The sequence below is a fragment of the Palaemon carinicauda genome, chromosome 12 (genome assembly GCF_036898095.1).
Source record: "Palaemon carinicauda isolate YSFRI2023 chromosome 12, ASM3689809v2, whole genome shotgun sequence".
In the NCBI taxonomy this organism is placed as follows: Eukaryota; Metazoa; Arthropoda; class Malacostraca; order Decapoda; family Palaemonidae; genus Palaemon; species Palaemon carinicauda.
The window spans coordinates 88853270-88875408 of record NC_090736.1 but is presented as its reverse complement, the minus strand read 5'-3'; the positions used below and the strand labels follow the sequence as shown (position 1 = coordinate 88875408).

Genomic DNA, 22139 nt, shown 5'->3' with positions numbered 1-22139 from the left:
TGCGAATGCGGTAGTAGGTGAAGGATCTACCACTACGTTCCCCTAATCCCTAATACGCTTTTCTTTCTCTTGTAACTTTGTTGTTTTTAAGGTTGTATGTGTAGACTGGTCGACAGTCTTGCGCAATCTAATGATTTGGTCAGGTGGTCATGTTGTTCCTTGAGAGCGCCTGGAACAAGGGTATTAGTTGAGGTCCTGTCATGTTATAGGTTATGGCACCATTTGACAGCTCCTAGAGATCTTCAGCCCCCTAGGTGGACCGCTGGATCTTTTAAGGATAACAGACAGAATGAGGCAGAGAACCATTGCAGTCTGTTGCCTTATCAGGTACCAACCACTTATATTAGTTATGTGTAACTATTAAGTGAATTTTCAATCAAATTGCTGTCTCGGACCCGCCACCAAGGGTGTCAATCAGCCATTATTATATAACCAGTGGGTAAGTTTTATGTTTAAAAATGATATTTTCATAATAAAATAAATTTTGGAACATACTTACCCGCTGGTTATATAAGTTATAATCCTACCCTCCTCCCCTCTAGAGACCAAGGGGCAAGAAAAATCTGAGGAAGTGGGAGTAGTTCTACCTGTAGTCCACCAGGGTGCTAGTGTACACCTGACATACCTGAGTTAGCCTCGAGTTTTTAAATAGTTCTGCCGAGGTGTCGGGAACGCTAGCCATTCTTATATAACCAGTGGGTAAGTATGTTCAAAAATTTATTTTATGAAAATATCATTTTTCATCTGTTTATTATACACCCAAGAAGGTAATGTATAGAGAAAAAAAAGGCTTGTTTTACCATTATATACTGTTTTCCCACCCAAAACCCAGAGTTCCCACTGGGGGTCCCCCATTATCCTTGGATGTAGATGTATATAACGAATTTTGAGCGAAGCGAAAAATCTATTTTTGGGTGAGATAGCCATGTCGTCCTGATGGAAGGTTCCTTTCAGTAGCATCCTAGGGTATATTTGACTACAGTGATATTCCCAGAGAATTTAACTAAAGGTCTCCAGAATTCTAACTTCTGGCGCGAATATCCTTAAAGTTTCCTTTTAGGATATCGCATAATATCAGGGGATGTATTCTTGACACGCCACATAGCAATCTGCACCCCGCATAGCGTTTACGCTTCGAGGGGGAGAAGTGGCAAAATAAAAGAGGAGCCGTTACAAAATTCTCCTCTTCCGTTACTGTTTGAGAACTCAGATGGCGCCACAATCGTCGGCCATCTTTATTCCTTTGTAGCTTTAAGCCGGTACTTTTAGATACAGTAATACTGGGAGGGAGCCTGCCAAGGCCTTTCATAGAAAGGAGGGCGGGTCCATCAGGACGACATGGCTATCTCACCCAAAAATAGATTTTTCGCTACGCTCAAAATCCGTTTTTTGGGCTCAGGCCATGTCGTCCTGATGGAAGTTTACCAGAGCATTAATGTATTGTGGATTTCCCAGTTGTGCCTTTCGACTTCAAGACAATCTCTCCATGGTCCTTTAGACCTAAGAGACCTATGACATTACCGTTATATGTCATTTCTGCTAATCATATACTATGTTAGTGCTTCCTGCCCCCTACAGGGAAGTGTCAAACTAGACTCGGAAAAAGTCTCGAAGTTGCATATTTTATGTAACCCACCTAGCATTCAAAAGAGACATGCAGGTCTCACTGTATGTCATTAGCCAATATAAATGTAGGAACAAAGTTATTACTTTTGTTCAATTACTTCATGCTCTCATATAGGCTTTATTAGAAATGTTTAGGGCGAAATAAGACGCACAAAACCATTAGTCATTTATTGTCAAGCAATAAATAAAGTTCAGCATACATTTACAAGAATGTAAAAAATGCAAATGAAAATTAATTTCAATAACATAGACAAGACAAAATAAATCAGAAATTCTTGTTTTATCTGAAAAATAAAACTTTGCCACCTCACATAAAAATTTTGTTTTAGAAATTTTAATGTCTTTCTGAGAATCTATCTACAGTGAGCCCACGCTACTTCGCGGTTCGACTATCGCGGATTCACGACTTCGCAGATTTTTTTTCATAACGCATGTATATACATATATCACGTTTCCGGAAATTTCGAAAATAGCCGCGATATATGAAGACCCCAAATATTTCGTTAATTCCATTAATAATTAGTAATATCTGGTCTTACGGATGGTTCATTGCATTACATATGACATATAATTCAGTACAGAAAGAAATAAAACACGAAAAGAGAATGTGATCATACGATAATTCAGTATACGTAGTAAAATTAAATCGAACATGAAACACAAATCAGATGCAGTCTGACTTTGTTATATTTGAATGGTGTAAGGCTGCTGATGGCTACTACTACAAATGTAATGGATGTACATCTTTTCAAAGAATCTTTTGTATGTATACGTACGTAGTACTGCATCCAATAATATTCTTTGTTGCAAAAATCACATCTCGAATAAGCGTACATATCCTACAACAAAACAAGCGTAAAATAGCGTACGTAAAGCATACTGTATAATTGAATATAGTACCTTGTATTTGAATTTGTAACTACTATGTAGCATGTAAGACGGACTGTGCTTGGTTCCAGTGCTGATAGATGACGAATCAGCTCCCAAGTTTTGTAATCTAGCCTGTGATTGGTGTTTTGACCGCTTCTCCGATCCGCAGCATCTTCTCGCGGCCACTTTTTTTGCCGCTCTCTCGCCGGGTAGATGCTGCTACGTTACTGTGTAACTTTAATCTGTGCTGTGCGTGACTGTTTGAAGTTGAACTTTTTGTTGAACTTTCTGTTTAACCCCTACAATGGCTCCCAAGCGTTCTGCTTCTACTAAGGCTGGTAGTGAGCCTAAACACCACCGAAAAATGATGACGATTGCTGAAAAGGTGACACTTCTCGATATGTTGAAAGAAGGCAGAAGTTACGCGGCCGCAGCCCGCCATTTTGGAGTGAACGAATCCACCGTTCGCTACATTAAGAAGGACGAGGCGAACATTAGAAAGACGGCTGCCATCACCTTTAGCAGGTCAGCGAAGCGAGTTGTTACCGCTCGTAATAAAACGATCGTCCGTATGGAAGGTGCTTTAGCAGTCTGGATTGCCGACTCCCGGAAGAAGAACATAGCCTTGGATACGAACACCATCCGAACCAAGGCTTTGAGTTTGTATGAGAATTTTGCGGCAAAGGAACCTCAAGACGACGATGACGACCATGCTGAAGAAGACGAAGATGATGTACTAGATGAACCTCAAGCAGGGACATCTACTGATTCCCAGCCTCAGAAACAACGTTTTTCCGCCAGCAAAGGATGGTTCGCGAAGTTTCAGAAACGCTTCGGCCTGAAAAGCGTTTCCCTGCATGGCGAGGCTGCTTTCGCTGACACTACCGCTGCTGAAACTTACGCGAATGAGACATTTAAGAACATTATCACTGAAGGTGGATACAATCCCGAACAAGTGTTTAATATGTTTTGGAAGAGAATGCCGTCGCGAACTTTCCTGTTCAAAGAAGAAGCCAAAGCCTCTGGCTTTAAAGCATCTAAACGCTCAGTCTCTGTTGTCACACATCGACGAAGTGGAATTATTAATACAAGAAAGAAATATTGACATTTTATGTGTAAGTGAAACCTGGTTGGAGCCTACTCTACAGGACAAATTTGTTCACATATCTGACTTTACTATTTATCGTTGTGATCATGGAAGAGGTGGGGGATCATGTATTTATGTGCGAAATGATTTAAAAGTAACAAACATTAGAAATAGTAATGATAAAGTAGAAGGAGTAGAAGATATATGGATTGCTGTACAACAAAAAAAGCTACCGTCATTTATTGTAGGATGTGTATATCGACATCCGAAAGCACTTTCCTCTTCATTTGAATATATTAAAAATACCTTTAGAGAAATGTGTTTACGTAGGAAGCCTGTTTTTATTCTTGGGGATTTAAATGACGACCTTTTTGTTCCCAATAATAGATTAAGTAAAATTTTATATCAGTTAAACCTTCACCAATTAATAAAGGAACCGACTAGGATAACAGACACTTCTGCTACATTACTAGACATTGTAATTACGAACAGACTACAAATGGTTTCAGATGCCTGTGTGATTTCTAGCTCAATTGCCGACCATGAGATGATTACAGCTAAAATTAACATTTCTAAACCAAAAAAACTCCCAATTGTAAAGACATACCGTAATCTGGTAAATTATGATCCAAACATTTTTCGTGACAACTTGCTGAATAAGAGTACCGTCTTTAACCTCTTAATGGAAAAAGACTGTGTAAATACCCAAGAGGATACTTTTAGCAGAACTCTCATTGATAGTCTAAATGAATGTGCTCCATATGTAACTAGAGAAATTACCCGGCCCCCAGCTCCCTGGATAAGTAGCGATGTTAAAGAAGCGATGCGAGTTAGAGATGCCATTCAAAAAAGGTACAAGTTGGATAGAATGAACGAAACATTAAGACGTCAGTATAAAGATGAAAAGGAACATGCACAGGTACTACTTAAGACAAACAAAACGAAACATTTTAAAGACAAATTCAGTAATTGTCAAGGAAATATACGTAGTAAATGGAATATTGTTCATGAAATGATTCCAAACCCAAATGTCAATAACCATATATTCAATTGTGACAATAAAATAGAAAAGGCTGAAGAATTTAATGAATACTTTTCAAACGTTGGAAAGACGGCTTATGAAAAATCACAAGAGAATTTTCACGATAGTGACAGAAACCAGATACTGGTAAATAACTGAAGATATGATTAGCTTTTTTAGACCTCAGCCAGTTGTTGTTAATACAGTTATTCTCACAGTAAAGAATTTAAATGACACAAATTCAGTAGGATCAGATGGAATACCCCTTCGTTTCATTCGAGATGCCTTACCTGTAATAGCCTTTTATTTAACAATAATAATCAATACCTCAATAATAACTGGTGTTTACCCCGATAGATGGAAGCTGCCACATGTTGTACCATTTTACAAGAGTGGCGACCCAGAAAACGTTGAAAACTACCGACCTATATCTCTTCTTCCTATTTTGTCAAAAATAATAGAGAAAATAGTAACAAATCAATTACTTGAATATCTTGAACAAAATAAATTATTGTCCTCTACGCAATATAGATTTAGACCTCATCTGTCTACTGAAATGGCATTACTTAAGCTATCGGAAATGATTTATAAAAATATTGACCAGCAAAAGGTAAACTTACTTATATTGTTAGATCTTTCAAAGGCATTTGATAGCGTTAGCCACGATATTTTGTTAAGTAAGTGTAGGAAAATGAAAATAGATTCTTTTTGGTTTAGTAACTATTTACAAAATCGTTTTAAAATAGTCAGACTAGATAATACTATCTCTTCTCGTAAGCAAGTACATTTTGGAGTTCCCCAGGGCTCTATTTTAGGCCCCGTGCTTTTTCTTATTCACATCAATGATATGGCTGATTTCGTACAGGACTATTTCAAAGATATGGAAAAATTTTTAGAAGACTATCTTCTCGTACAATATGCAGATGATAGTCAATTTTTAATTGCAGGTAGTATAAACGATATACCCACTCTTATCACAAAGGCAGAAGCTATATTAGAAGCAGGACTGCGATATTTTCAATTAAATGGTTTAAATGTAAATGAATCAAAAACTAAATTCCTATTCATTGGTACAAGGCAATATATATCACAAATCCCATTAAATACCGTCCTAAACTTTAACGGCCATCAAATTGAAAGAAGTGTGCACGTAAAAAATCTGGGCATTCATTTTGACCAATATATGCTTTTTGATGTGCACGTATCTGAAATATGTAGAAAAGTAAATGGAACCTTAATATATTTAAACAGAATTAAAGACAGACTAGATATTGACATGAGGGCGATGGTAGTTCAGTCTCTTGCACTGAGCATAATAAATTATTGTTTAAAGATTTGGGGAAGTACTACTAAACAACAATTACAACGGGTTCAAAAAGTACAAAACTTTGCGGCAAAAGTAGTTGATGGTAGGGCCAAAAAATATGGTCATGCATCACCAATTTTAGATAAATTGGAATGGTTAAATGTTGAAAGAAGAATTAAATTCGAAATTTGTGTGGGAGTTTTTAAAGTTGTGCGTAGTTTAATACCGACTTGGCTTTTTACGTTTTTAACAGTTGGAGCTGGGAGGGACAGACGAACGAGACAGAATAATGACCTTTATATACCGAGAACTAACACAGACTTGGGAAGTAGATGCTTTACGGTACGAGGACCAACGATGTGGAATACCCTACCTGATTCATTGAAAACAACATCGAATATAGACACTTTTAAAGCAAATCTCAGGAAATATATGTTTTCTACAAGATTTTAGTTACATATTTGTGGGTTGGTTTTAATGTACTTGTGAATATCAGTTTTTAATGTTTTATGGGGTCTACTGTAATTTTGCACACAGTATAGAATTTTAACGAGTTTTACCATTTTAAGTTATTTTATCTCTACTTTAAAGTCATACTAATGCAAGTAGTGGACCAAATGTATTTTAGTTGATAGTCAAAAGATTTATATGGAAGCATCTCTCATGTAAATGTTAGATTTTAATGTAATCACAATATTAGTAATCACTATTCTATATGTTGCTTTATAAATAATGTATAATACCCAATGTATTTATTTGGAAATAAAGTATTATTATTATTATTATTATTATTCTCCTTATGGATAACGCTGGTGGACACGCAACTGATCTGTCGCATAAGGGCATTCAGGTTGAGTTCCTGCCACCCAACACAACATCATTAATTCAACCGATGGACCAGGGGGTTATCAGGGCGTTCAAGGCCCTCTACACGAAGAATACCTTGGCGGACCTCGTTGCGTGTGTGGATGCTGCCCAAGATGATGAGGATGAAACATTCAATTTTAAGGCGTACTGGCGGAAGTACACAATAGCCACGTGCCTGCAGAACATCCAGAAGGCATTGAAAGAAATGAAACCTGCTACTGTTAATGCGAGCTGGAAGAAGTTGTGGCCCCAGATTGTTTACTATGACGAGGGATTTACACCTGCTGAGATTCAACACTGCAATACGGAAATCTGTTTAGTTGGCTGCGATAATTGGAGGTGACGGGTTTGGCGACATGACGACTGAAGACGTCGACGAGTTGTTGGACTGCCATTCCCAGCTGCTAACTGACGCAGACCTTGAAGACCTGACAAAATCGGCCAGTGAAGAAGACAGTGAAACATAGGAAAAGACCCAAGAAAATGTTGAAGAAACGGGCTTAACATTAGAATGGCTTGCCAAGCTCTGCAACCTTGCGAAGGAGTTGAAAGAATTGTCGCAAGAGTGGGATGAGGATATGGTTCATTCTATGCAATTATGCTACAAAATCGATGAAGACATGACTCCTTTCAGGATGCTCTTCGAGCGAAAAAAGAAGCAGCGGCAGCAACTTCCGATCACAATGTTCTTTCAGCCTCGCAAAAAAGAGCCAGTTCCTCCTGCTACTATGCCTTCGGAAGAAATTGAAGAAGTGTCCCAGGAAGAAGTTGAAGAGGTGTCCCAGGAAAAGACACCTCCGTCTGAAGAGACGTAAAATACTATCATTGGCTGCACAGTAGAAGACATCATCAGCTTCATCATCATCATTTCTACTGTGCAGCAAATTCATCGCCATCATCATTCTAGTTTTTCTTCAACTTCTTTCGTGGTGAGTACATTAACAATCTTTATTTTTTTATACTATAATATTCTAACATTTTAATATTTGTGCCTGATTTAGTTTAGGGTACTGTAGTACATGCATTAAGTGTTCTGTACATTAAAGGGTAGTTTGTTAACAGTACTACGTAAAGGGAAGGTTTTAAAAGTTTGAATGTACATGTTATAACCTATCATATTTTTTTGTTTATTACATTTAAAACAACTCTCTCTCTCTCTCTCTCTCTCTCTCTCTCTCTCTCTCTCTCTCTCTCTCTCTCTCTCTCTCTCTCTCTCTCTCTCTGTAAATTATCATTCGGTCATTAGCGGCTGTTTGTTATTGTTGATTAAACGCCAAAAAAAAAAGGAAAAAAAAAATTGTTTTCCTGCTTTGCTACGTACGTAGGATTTTATATAGATACGGTAAATAATATTTGTAATAACATATTTACTAAAAGCTTTTAATATCATTATTTATCACTTTCATCATGCGCGTTTAATGCCTTCGTTTGTTTATTACGATCGAAGATGGAGCGTACAGTAAACGAATGGAAGTTTTTCGTTTCAGGCGGCTTCATAAAGAAAAACATTATATAAATGGCATTCATTTAATTTATTTGGAAGTCCTAAGAAAAATTAAGTAAAACATTGGTAATAACAAAATCAACATATAATCAATATAATCGATGCAAAAACTAACCTATACACAGATGTGTAAATGCGTTTGTTTCTTCATTATGATCAGAGATAAACGTAATCAAACATTGGTTGTCATTTTTTATCGTGCTTTTTAGCGTGGTTAGGAAACGCATGATATAAAATCGCCTTTAATATTTGTGCCTGTTTTAGTTTAGGGTACTGTAGTACATGCATTAAGTGTTCTGTACATTAAAGGGTAGTTTGTTAACAGTACTACGTAAAGGGAAGGTTTTAAAAGTCTGAATATACATGTTAAATAGATACGTAAATATGGTGTCCCTACTTGGCGGATTTTCAGCTATCGCGGTCGGGTTTTGAACCTATCTACCGCGATAAACGAGGGTTCACTGTATTTACACTTGTGTAAGAAACACATGGCACTAGTGGTCAGTCTATGTTACATCACCTTAGTATGTTGGAACAGTCCATAATGTCACCGTGATGACATTTCACTACCATGTTGCACTATAAAGTGCCAACATGCAAACCCTTTAGAATTACAGTCCCACATAATTCACTGTTCCTCGCAGCACTAAGCAACAGGTTTTAGCACACTACCTGCCTCTACCACGAAACACTTTTAATTCCTGCTCATGCTTCGCGCAGTGTTCAAAGAACATCCTGGATGACTTCCATCCAGTAAATGAGCGAAGGCTCTCAAAGTCCATAATCTGGAAGAAATTTAACGAAGAAGCAATCTTCCTAGGATCATGACATGCAGGTGTACTGTCAGGATCCGCTCTGCGAATAAAGTAGGTGATCTTCGCCCTTAGTTGTTTTAGTGATAGGTTTGAACCCAATGTTTCTCCTTTAAAGAGCTGTCCTCCCCTGAAGTCTGAAGTTCTGCAAAGATAGACCTTTAGACTCTCCATCTTCCTTCAGAGGGCAGATTCTCCAGGGACCCCACCTCTTAGTGGGTAGCTCATTCTTGGCGAGAAATTTTGGGTCGGGAAAGAGGTTTAGCTCACCCGTTTCAGCAAACTGGATATGGCCTTCTTCTCTAGACAAGGCCACTATTTCACTAACTCTAGCCCCTGAGGCTAGAGCAAACAAGAAAATAACTTTGAGTCAAATCTTTCAAAGAGCAAGCCTCATTGTCCAAACTTGAGGCAAAATGTAGCACCTTATCAAGAGACCACAAGATGGGCCTTGGAGGTGCTGCGGGTCTAAGTCTGGCACAGGCCTGAGGGATTTTATTAAAAATTTCATTAGACAAGTCTTATCTGGAAGGCATACAGTAAAGGTCTTGTCAAGGCAGATTTACATGTAGTTATCGTGTTGGGTGCTAAACCTTGTCCATGAAGGTGAATAAAGAAAGAGAAACAGAAATCCATCGAGATTTCCTTTGGATTCTTTGCCTTGACAAAAGCCACCCACTTCTTCCAAGATGACTCGTATTGCCTTTTGGTAGATTTTGACTTATATTCCTCCAAGGAGTCAATACTTTCTTTCGAGATCCCAAACCTTTTCTTTACTGCTAGGGAGAGAAAATCATGAGATGAAGGTCTCGGGTTTTCTGTAATGAAGCGAAGACAATCAACTTCTGAACTTGTTGAGACAGAACTGGGTCCGGCAGGGGAATCAGCCTCGGCTGTAATTCCAGAATCAAGGGGAACCAGTTGCTCGGGGCCACTTGGGAGCCATTACGGCTGCTGTTCCCTGAAAAGATCTCAGCTTGTTGAGGACCTTCAACAGTAGGTTGGGTGGAGGGAACAGGTAAATCCTGGTCCATTTGTTCCAGTCCAGGGACATGGCGTCTACTGCTTCCGCTCGAGGGTCCTCGTACGGAGCCATGTATCGAGGAAGTTTCTTGTTGTCCCTCGTTGCAAAGAGGTCGATCTGCAGTTCTGGGACTTGATGCAAGATGAAGGAGAATGATTTTGCGTCTAGGGACCATTCTGACTCTATTGGAGCTATCCTGGATAGAGCATCCGCTGTCACATTGCGGAACCCTTGAAGGTGAACTGCTGATAAGTGCCATCTCTTCTTTTCCACTAGTCGGAAGATGGCCAACATCACTTGGTTGAGTTGAGGCGATCTTGAGCCTTGACGATTCAGACATCTTGCCACCACTTCGCTGTCCAGAATCAGTCTTATGTGGACTGAAGGACGAAGGGACAATTTCTTCAATGTAAGAAGACTGCCATGGCCTCCAAAATGTTGATGTGAAAAGTCCTGAACAGAGAGGACCAAGTTCCTTGAGTTCTGCACTGATGGGAGTGACCCCCCCCATCCTTCCAATGATGCGTCCGTATGGATGGCAACTGTGGGTGGAGGCGGCTGTAGAGGTATTGACCTCTTGAACTTTCCGTCCTCTGACCATGGCTTGAGAAGTGATCGTAGCCGAATCGGTAGTGGTCTTCTTAGATCTCTTCGAGCGTTTGATGCGTATCTTCTCCAGACTCCTGATGCATCTTTTAGCTGTGCTCTTAGCACTGGGTGTGTCACTGAAGCAAACTGGAGGGAGCCCAGCACTCTCCTGTTGGGATCTTGAAATCCAACTGGATTTTAGGAGTCTATTGACAGATCCTGCTATCTCTCTCCTCTTCTTTAATGGAATGGAGAGGCGATGTGACTGTAAGTCCCAATGTATGCCTAGCCATTGGAATTTCTGAGCTGGAGATAGGCGAGACTTTTTGGTGTTGATTTTGAATCCTAGATGTTCCAGGAACTGGATCACCTTCTTGGATGCTTGCAAGCATTCCGCTTCCGATGCTGCCCACACCAGCCAATCGTCCAGGTATGACACCACCTGGAAACCTTGTAGGCGTAGTTGTTGAACGACTGCATCTGCAAGCTTCGTGAAGATCCTTGGGGCTATGTTTAGTCCGAAGGGCATGGCTTTGAAAACATACTTTCTTTTTTGTAGCCTGAATCCTAGGTAGGAGGAGGTCTGGCGATTCATCGGAATATGCCAATAGGCATCCGCCATGTCTATGGAGACTGTGTATGCCCTTTTTGGCAATAGGGCCCTTATGTGTTGAAGGGTTAACATCTTGAACTTGTTGTTCTCAATATACTTGTTGAGAGGAGACAAATCCAGAATGACTCTGAGTTTGTCTGAGTCCTTCTTGGGAACTTAAAACAGCCTTCCTTGGAATTTGATGGACTTTGGCCGCTTGATCACCCGTTTGGTCAAGAGCTTTCGGACCTATTCTTCCAGAACGGGGGTGGAGTGTTGGAAGAACTGAGGAAATGCTGGTGGAGCTGTCTTCCAGCTCCATCCTAGTCTGTCTGATTATTCTGTGGGCCCAGGGATCGAAGGTCCAACGATCCCGGAAGAGTCTGAGTCTTCCTCCTACCGGAAGCATCTCATTGCCTCTGGTTTCTGGAGGGCTTGCCTCCTCGACTGCTTGCTCCCCTACCTCCTCTTCCTCTAGAGGGACGTCTAGAGGAATCTCTACCTGAGCGAAAGGTAGAGGTCTGCCTCTCATAGGTGGGAGTAAAGGCTGGTGACTGAGTCACCACTTGCTGGGGTACCAACTGGTAGGTAGGTTAGGGCTGTGCCACCATCTGTGGCGCCGCAGTCATGGGAAGTTGTTGTGCAGGGCGGGCTGGCACTCTTGGACTTTTTGTCTTTCTCTTCAGTTGGGGACCCTCATCCAGAGAAGACTTTCTTTCTGCGGACATGCCCCACTTCTGGAGAAGATTTCTATTCTCGGTGATGGCCTTGTCGATAATTTCCTTGACTAGATCGTTTGGAAACAGATTTTTCCCCCAGAGGAAGAGGAGGTAGGGGAGCAAGCAGTCGAGGAGGCAAGCCCTCCGGAAACCAGAGGCAATGAGATGCTTCTGGTAGGAGGAAGACTCAGACTCTTCCAGGATCGTTGGACCTTCGAACCCTGGGCCCACAGAATAATCAGACGGACTAGGATGGAGCTAGAAGACAGCTCCACCAGCATTTCCTCAGCAAACAAGGACAGCATCATTAGCATACTCTAAGTCTGCTAAATTCCTATCACCAATCCATTCCAATTACTCTCTACCAGCCCTGACTGTTCTACGCATTACAAAATCCATGAGGATAAACATCATAGGTGATAACACATTCCCTTGGGGTACTCCGCTGTTCACTGGAAATTCATTTAATAAGACTCCATTAACATTAATTTTGCACTTGCTGTGCTCATGAACAGACTTAATCAAATATACATATTTAAGAGGAACTCAATAATAATGCAGGACTCTCCACAAAATTGGCCGGGGCTCACTATCAAAAGCTTTTTCATAGTCCACAAATGCAATCAAAAGGGGATTTCTATATTCTACGCATTGCTCTACGTGTCTCAAAATAAAAATTTGGTCAGTGCAACTTCTCAGTTTTTGGAGATGTGCATGACTCTGTAACTCAGTTTTGAGGCGAACGTGTCAGATTGACTCACTTTTGAGGCGAGGCTGCCTAGAATACTCAGTTTTGGGAATTTAAACATGAGGTTATGTTTACCAAGCCCCCCTCCAACGCCCCCCAAAGGAACGCCCTCTCCCTTCCCGCACCCCGATGCTAGGGTTCACTGGGCACGAATGCAAATGTCCCCAGGGCGCGGGTTACTGGGTTCGTTTACTAATACGGTTCAACGTTTGGGGAACAAATATTGGATTTAATGACTTTTTTTTATATATATATCATAAGACACGCACTTGTGTGCAAACATGGTGCAATTGAGGAGTTGCCATAAGCACTCATGCCCCTGGGTGCATTTCAGGTCTATGTGAAAGTGGGCATTCGCCTTAGAGATTCAAAACTTTTTTATTCTCTCTCTCTCTCTCTCTCTCTCTCTCTCTCTCTCTCTCTCTCTCGTGGAGAGCTGTTTCGATGCTCTGGTGACTTTTGCCCCTGGAAACTGTCATTTACATTCCAGGGCCTATGGGGAAGTGACCACACATTCCTTTCAATGTAAAGTACTCATAGTCAGGTAGCCGAACTCTGTATTTAGCTTAAAAAATGGCTCGCAGCTGATTTCATGTTAGAATAGTGCAACAGGTGTTTTTTAAGTGTTAAGGCATGGGGAAATCTAGTTTATCTTGTTGGACATTGTAAATGTGGATGGTACAGCCGCTATGACAGTTTCCAAGATGGCTGCCGTCAGAATTTGTTTTGTTCATACTGTAGGTTGTAATGTGCAGAAATTTGTGATGATTGTGACAATTACACCATATTTCAACTCGAGAAACATGTTCATGTACTGTATTTTAGTTTTGGAACACAAAAATTTGTATTATTGCCAGTTTTATGAGGAAAGTGAAGAAAATGGGGTAAAAATGAAATGAGGGTAAATGATCTGAAAAATAGACTTAGCAGAACGATCACTACGTGTATTGAAGGAAACATTGAAGAAACAAACACACATTTCACAATGCCTATTGAACTTGAACAGTAAATGGATTTCTGCAAACGGTTTTACATCTACATGCTTGAGTGCATCCAAATCCATTATGTGTACATTTGCAACGTCGAGAAGCACTGCTCTACATTTGCATGTTGTGAGCTCCAAACAGAATGCAGTGATTGGCTTCCCAGTCATCAGTTGTGGCTGAAGCCTCTCACTACCTTCTTTTACCACCAGTTACCACCCACTTTCCTCAGGTGCAGGAAGTTGCGGTTCAGTTTCCAAGGCTCTTCTCCACACTAGAGACTGATAATGTGCACGCCTGATGGGAAGAATCAAAGCATCACAGGTTGGAGGCAGATTCTCAATTGATTTGGTCAAGCCAAGAAATACATCACACCTGACTTTCTGGATGGAGTTTTCTTGGCTATTGGGAACATACAGCTTGCAGACAAAGGACTCTATATCAACAATCACATTCTCATCTGGAAAGTCTTCCTTGCCAAAATTCTGCAGAAGCTGTGAGTTTTGTTAGAAGATAGCACATGCAGAGCACTTCTCAATTCCAGCAAACTGGCTTGTACTATTCGAACCTGTTACAGCATGAAATGCGAGAAGTGATGCTCTCTGCGAATCTGTGATGTTGATGAAATGGACAGGAACAAAGTGTTGCTTTTTAAGTGTTCCGGCTTTCATCCAGAGAAAGTGGCTGAGCTGTGACTGAAAGGCAAGAAGAACAAGAACATCAGTGTCTCGGCTCACAACAATTTGTGGGTATCCCTGCATCTTTCACAATGAGAAGAATCCTAGTGTCCGCCTCTTATTGCTCAGCAGATGACAACTTTGAGATATCTCTCCCTGACGATGTCCACACTTTTGCAGGGTACGTGAATCCTCCGTTCAATACCAGCTCCACTCCTTCTTGATTGTGGAACTTGTTTGCTAACTCTAGGCATAGAAAATTAGCCAAGCTCGCTTTGTTTTCATCTAAGGAGATGAATCTATCCCACTTCCCCATGGACTGACTTCTTGTTTGCACATCTCGTCTGATTGCTTTTTTGCATCGTACTCTCTGACTTCGAGCTGTTGACTTGATTGTTTTCTTCCTGTACTGGTCTAAGGCAAGGTCAACCCTAGAACAAATGTTGGAAAACATGTGACTGACATAATCAGCAACAGCATCGGCCCATTTGCCGAGAGTTTTAGCGTTCATCCTATTTCCTAGTGTCTGGATCATGGCCGTTCCATCAATGACAGTGCATGTTTGTAATGTTTCAGGCATAACATTGAGTAGCAAGCCTTGTTGGAGAATCTTGCCAAGGTCTGCCTTGTTCTGAGGTAGACGCAGTCTGCCATCAGGCATTGCCAGAGAAAGCGGCACTGCACAAATCTCTTGCTCCAACATTTTGTTCATGTCAATATCTCTGCCTGCTTGCATTGCTGTCACCACACGCATGAGTAGTTTTCTGTCAGCCTTTAGTACAACAGTTTTTTCCTTTCCATCATTGACTTTCACTGTGTACATGCTCTCAAACGTTTGACTTGATTCTGTCGTGAAAACCTGTTGTCTTCTTAGTGAACCTGTTCTCCACAAACTCTGACACAATCTGCATCTCTCTAACTTTAGCATGCAGAAGGTCATTCGTAACCACTTCACTTGCAATATCACCTGTTATAATTGAGACTAGTTTTCGGGAATTACGATCAAATGGGTTGTGAATCTCAAACAAGTCAATGAGCTTTTGCACATTATCTTGGTCTTGCTTCATCCTCTTGGAACCAAAATCTTTATGTGCAAATTCATGCTCATCATCGTCTTCTTCATTACCCGCTACATTGAACATCGTCTTAGTATCTCTGGTTAGCTGAGCTCTCTCATTAAAAGTTAGGCCCCATCTGTCACGGGCGGTGTCTGTTTTTGTAATCCCCACCAGCCCTCCAGCTACCTTGCCGGCCTTGTTAACATGTTTAATAGCCTGGTCGTCAGGTATTTCGTTGAACTTGTGCTTTGTTTCTTTTGTTACAAAGTCTCCTGTAATAAAGCCTCTGTGCACCTCTGGAGCAGTTATGGGTAGCATATGCATATCAGCAAAGAAGACAGCTCCCCAGCGTGAGTAATGGAAATGATAAAATGCTCCAAACCATGGCAGCATTTCAGAAAATGATGTAAGGAACAGGCCCCAGTCTACCTCACGAAGAGACCGAATGAACCTCAGGAGGATGGAGATGAACTTCATGTAGGCTCTCCAATAACAAAAAGTGGCATTCTCTGAACAAGAATCTTCAAACTCACTAAACAGGACCTGCACCTCTTCAGTTTCTGACAAAAGATCTTTAAGGGAAGAATTGATTTCTCTGTCATCTTTGTTGGAAAAGGCATCTGAAACTCTCCCAGCTGCAACTTTTGAGTTGTCTTGAACGAACTTGTCATTTCCCTCTGTCCATGTTGTGAAGCTTCCCACAGGACTGACCAAAGCACTTCTAATGTCAGCTTGTGAATGCGAATGACGCAGTTCCATCCTTTCCCTTTCATATCTTTTTCACTTGCTTTTTCACTGAGGACTTCACTTTCAATCCAGATGTTTTCCAGGCCTGAAGAATCCATGTACTGTCCCAACATTTTAGAGAAGTTCATTTGGGTATGGAAACCCCCAAACATGATTACCATATCCTTACAGCTGTCCTTGTCCTATTGGAGCATTTTTGCTTTGCAATACAGCTGTTCATAAAACTCCACAACTCAAAAAGGCATAGTTAGATTTGATGAATAATAAAACATTTAAATAAGATATCAAAATAAGAAATTACAGAATTTAACATACAGCTAAACATACAAACATATATACAATCAAACTACACCCAAATTCCAAGGTTATACGTTACATCAAACGAATTTGATTGCTATTATTAGTAAACATAAAGTTACCAACACACTAAAAATATCAAATACAATACAAAATCAAAGCAATTCAATCAATTCGAGTTCACTACAAGTATAATCTAGGTTTAAAAATCCATGCATTGCATTTTGTATATTAAGGGTTCGAATTCTTAGCAATGTGAGGCAAGAACCCCTACAAATTTTGTCAAATATTTTTGAAAAATAACTTTTATTTAGAGAATGTATACACCAAGGTTTATCTTAATAACAGAATCAACTTATACACGATGAAAAACATAGGAATTGACTCCAACATTGTGAGTTTATTGCAATTAGAAGCTGAAATATGACAAAAAGTTTAGAAATTGGCGGCCATTTTGAAAACTGTCATGGTGGCTATACTATCCATAACTATAATGTCTAACAAGTGGATTCATATTTGTCTGTATCTGAACAATCTATTTAGACTTGTTGGACTATTCTAACATGCAATCAGCAGGGTGTTGCACGTTTTCTGACTTTGGCTTCCTGACTATCATCTCTCTATCCATTTGTTTTAAGCCCTTTCGCTCTCTCTTTTACATTAACACATATGGATAATAAAAAACGCATTACAGCTTAGTTTTATTTTATTATAGGAAGCATACATCATAAATAACATTGCGTGAATAATGACACAGCATTTAGTGGGAAAAAATCTTACACTAAAAACATTCATTTGAAATACAGACATTTTGCTCTCCTTAAAAGTGGTAGGAACACTTTTTTAATTATGTCTCTTTATCACTTGGCAAATCCGCATTGAAAATTCAGGTTTTGTATATTTGCAGATGTACATACACGGTCACGAATTTAAATGCACAAGATAGTATCATAACACAATTAAGTCACTTTCCTCTAAGCCGGTGGGGGATAAGTGCTCCCCGAGTTTCCTAAGGGCTGCACAAACTCTATTTAAAGTTACGCTATGTGTAAAATATAGGCAGAAGAATGCACACATTGCCGAATTGTAATTTTGTACTCGCATATTATTTATGAAGCACTTCATGGTGGAATACCTTCGTAAAAAATCAGTAAAGTATTCCGAATGATCTTCTGGCCGCATGCCCCATGGGTAAAAAAATATAATGTTTTCTACGGGACTCTTTTGTATTATACAACCCAGTGACCGATTTCACGATACTGATGTGATGGTAGGGTATTCACAATAAGTATGACGGGCTTTGACCTTATCAAGGGTATCTTGAAGCCGACCAAATGGTCACTGGGTAAACAGCCATAAAACCTAACCTTTTCTCCATGACGTATTCTATATCAGATGTGTACATTTTTATATGTTGCCTCCTCCGCTTCTGAACTTCTACTACTACCATTTCAACTCCATGCGTTGGAATATACCTGATTTGTTATTATTTTACCCTAACCCAATTTACAATGAAGTAAGGGATAATAGAAACATTTCTAAGATTTTTATTAAGGAAACCATACATTTTGTGACGGTGCCGAGTAAGGGTGTGAACTCAAAGGCAGATTGGAAACGACTGAGTTATTTATTAAGGAACACTCTGCTTTATATACAAAACGTCAAGGCAACAGGACGTGACATGTTCGAGAGACAGACAATGATACAGAGCAAAACCGGAGACATGATCATTCAGGTTCTTTTTAGTGCGAGGGAGGAGCGAAGATACAAGCATAATATATACAAAAGGAATTATGTACAATTGTGTGAAACACGGTTGGTACAATTTCAATTCATGGAATACATAAAAATAATGTTAATAAATTGTAGTTTGCCCCCTTTAATATACATATTGGAATATACCTGATTTGTTATTATTTTACCCTAACCTAATTTATAATGAAGAAAGGGATAATAAAAACATAACATTTCTTAGATTTTTATTTCGGAAACCATACATTTCAATTCGTGGAATACATACATCACAAAAAATGTTAATAAATTGTAGTTTGCCCTCTTTTATTTACACTTTGGAATATACCTGATTTGTTATTATTTTACCCTAACCCAATTTATAATGAAGTAAGGGATAATAGAAACAACATTTCTTAGATTTTTATTAGGGAAACCATACATTTCAATTCACGGAATACATTCATTTAAAACATTACAAATAATGTTAATAAATTGTAGTTTGCCCCCTTTTACACAGTTACAAAATCATTGTCAATTTGGGTAACAAACTTTAATTGTGGTATTTTAGCGCGCTTCTTAAATGGTGTGTCCAATGCTGAGTGTAGACTGTCTCGGTTTTTAGAGAGTTTTATAGGTTTTTTCTCGTTTTCCATTTCTTTGAGCTCACAGGCGATTGCAACCACTTGCGAATCTGTTGGAGTTGACGGTCCATCTACCTGCATCCCCGGCTGCGTAAGTAAGGATTCTGAAATGAAAGTTTCATCTCTGACAATAGAGGATATTTCTTCTGTTTTTTTTTTTTTTGGCACATGTCCAGCATTTCTTTCTGCACACTTTCGAATGCAGCCACCTGTCCCACAGCTCCCCACAGACCTTTTCTGATCTCATATTGGATGTTTATTGCTTGCAGGAGCAGGGGGCATGTTTCGGGGTGGGGTCCTCTCCTTGCTTTCATAAGTTCGCTGACGAGCTGCTGATGCATCATCTCAATTGATTCTCTTATCTTCCGAACGTATTCGTGAAGTCTTCAACGAAATTCTGCGTAATATTGCTGACACTTACGGATTTGACCTTCATCTAAGAGTGAGAACTCCCAACCTGCTAGGAATAAACACATCGATAATTATTGCATTCAAAATAATCATTGTCACACACACACTACGTTTTATTTCCCAAAAATTGTTTGCGCCTCTATAAGTATTATATTAACTAAAGTTCTAGCAAAATACATGGATATACTTACTCTCAGAAAGTTCGGGCAATTCCTCCCCCAAGAGATGTGCGTCATTATATACTGACATTTTCAGCCTCCTCGAGTTCCTTCTCCTGCATTATTATTTGAAATATGACTCAGAGGAGGGTATATACACAGTATCTCCTAACCCAAACATGCACACACACGCTCCCGCACACACACCTAGGCCTAAATTAGGACACGCCTCCCGTAGATAAAACGATTTGTAACGCCGTACGGGTACCCTGTGATTGAACAGACGCTCTCCTACAAACTGTCCCATCCTCTAGCAACATGGAAAATGTGCGAGGCGGTAATATAAATCCATCAGTGAAATTTCAGTTTCTTTATATTGAAGATTATTTGTTCATGAAAGTGACTGCGAATATGTTATGAAATTTCAGTCTGTTTACGACACCAAATATTACATTGTAATAAGCGACTGTGTATGCATGACCGAAATATCAAACACAATGATTGTGAAACACACCTTCCACTAACAAACAGAAAAGGACAACTAGCCTGTAAGTATTATTTAATAAAAACAATGTACTATGGTGTTAATATCTTTCGATTTGAACGTAGAATGAATTTTTAATCCGACTTTAGAAGTTCCTCAGTAAATTTAAAACCATATTTTCCCTTATTACAAGCCACACATTAATATACTGTACACAACGTAATGTGAGGTGTTAATATCTTTCAATTTGGATGTAGAAAGGATTTTTAATTGTACTTTAAAACTTCAAAGTAAATTAAAAACCATATCTCTTATTGCAGTGCTATCAACCAGACACAAATTACTCAAAGAACCCCCACCTAAGGGGATCGCTTCAACATCCATCGCATTCATGGCCCCAGATTCGGGCACTTCGGGGACGAGCGCCCCTCTATCAACTAGACACATATTACTCGAAGATCTCCCACCTCAGGGAATTGCTTCAACATCCACCACAAGCAACCCCCTAGATTCGGGCGCCCAGGGGACGAGCGCCCCTCTAACAAAAAGTCGCAAATTACTTGAAGAACTCCCGCCTCGGGATTGCTGCGACATCCACCGCAAGCAACCCCCCAGATTTACATACAGCAACAACAGGGACGACACCCACTTCAGGACGGATGTTGAACTTCACTTAGAAGAAAGACATCCTTCAACAAGATGTACGTACAAGAGGACTACAGACTTCCCTTGGTGAGCGATCCACTGTTATTCATAATTTATGCTAGGGATGATATACAGGGCTGTTTAGAATGGTATTTTAAAAAGACAAATTTTTCTGCCAAGATCGCTGGGCTTTTGACCTCGATCATGAAGAAACAGTCATTTTTAACAAAGGAACAAGTGGAAAATACGCTTATGGATCTGTGGCTCCCGGCCGCTGTTATTAATGCTGGTGAAATTGGCGACCTCCTAAATGAATGGGAGGATGCAATAACTTCTAAGTTCCCTCAAATAGTCAATGAATTAATGGGGAGTGGATAGGTAGTAAAAGGCATTGACAACTTCAAACTTTTTTACTACCGCCAGGCGGTAATGGCTGGATTGGGCGCTCCCATTTACCCAAAGAAAGATGTCCGTGGTGAGGTTTTTGTCTTTATTCCCTCTGGAATTGGGAATTTCTGTTTTATTCAGTCTCTGGCTGCCTATAGGATGGCTAAACAAATCCTAAATCCTCGTTGGGCGAATATTGGCCGATCTATAAATAGTATCCGCCGTTGCATGCAATATGTTACCTTCCACAAGATTACCATGCCTATTCAGTGGCAGGACATTCCACGCCTCGAATTAGTAAATCAAATCTCTATACACATTATATGAAATGGAGAGAGGGGCGATGGGAAGTAGATCATTCAGTTGGCAAGGCGTGGAACGAAAAAATTCCCAACTATTGTCCCCCTCCTACTATTGGGTGGTGACCATATTTGTCTCATTATTTGCTACATCCCACTGCAAACGTTTATTCAAGAGTGCCTCACCATGCAGGTTGCCTTTCTTCCCCCATCTCCTGAGGAGTTTAGCATCATATTCGCTAGTCCCACCATAAAACTCCTGCGAGTAGGGGCTTTAGGGAATATTGAGTTTTTTAGAGCCCCAAGACGTTCCCAGCAAGGAAGTGGGCTTTTCAGTCTATTAGCCGGATTCGCTAGAAGGGTTGCGCACTTTGTGGCAAAGGCGGTCCTGCCCTCGACCCTTCAATTTGGGAAAAATGTCATGGGAGATTTACAACAGGGGACAAGAGATTTCAAATCAAGCCTTAAACAAAGAGGGTTGGAGGCGCTAAACTCAACAGGTCGACGTATTGTTGCTGGCAAAGGGAAGAAAAGGGAAAATGTCAAAAGAAATGGGAAGAAAAGAGTAAATAAAAAGAAAATCTCTCGTAGGAATATAGGATATAAAGACGTGTTTAATGCAATGTGATTTAGTTCTGGTAAATAGGTGTTGAGTGAAGTCATTCAACATGGCATCAGCGTCACCGAGAATTGCGGGTCTTGTAGGGAGCGAACACCCAACCGCAAAATACACCGCTGAGGTGGTGGTCGCTTTTCCCCGGCCTAATCGTTTACGGGTGGTGTAAGCATCAGTGGTTGATCGGCAAACATGTTTTATTCTCCCAACAAATCTTACATCGGTGGGATCAATCACT

General features: G+C 40.1%; 1 protein-coding gene across 2 annotated transcripts in view; it reads left to right on the top strand.

The window, feature by feature from the left end:
* Positions 1-22139, top strand: part of LOC137650593 (uncharacterized) — a 116693-nt gene that overhangs the window by 11343 nt on the left and 83211 nt on the right. The window contains exon 2 of one of the 2 annotated variants that reach the window (XR_011045997.1): positions 20275-20686. The exons of the other annotated variant lie outside the window; for it this stretch is intronic. The gene's annotated coding sequence lies outside the window, so the exon portion shown is untranslated. The remainder of the gene's footprint in view (positions 1-20274; positions 20687-22139) is intronic. 2 annotated transcript variants of the gene reach the window in all.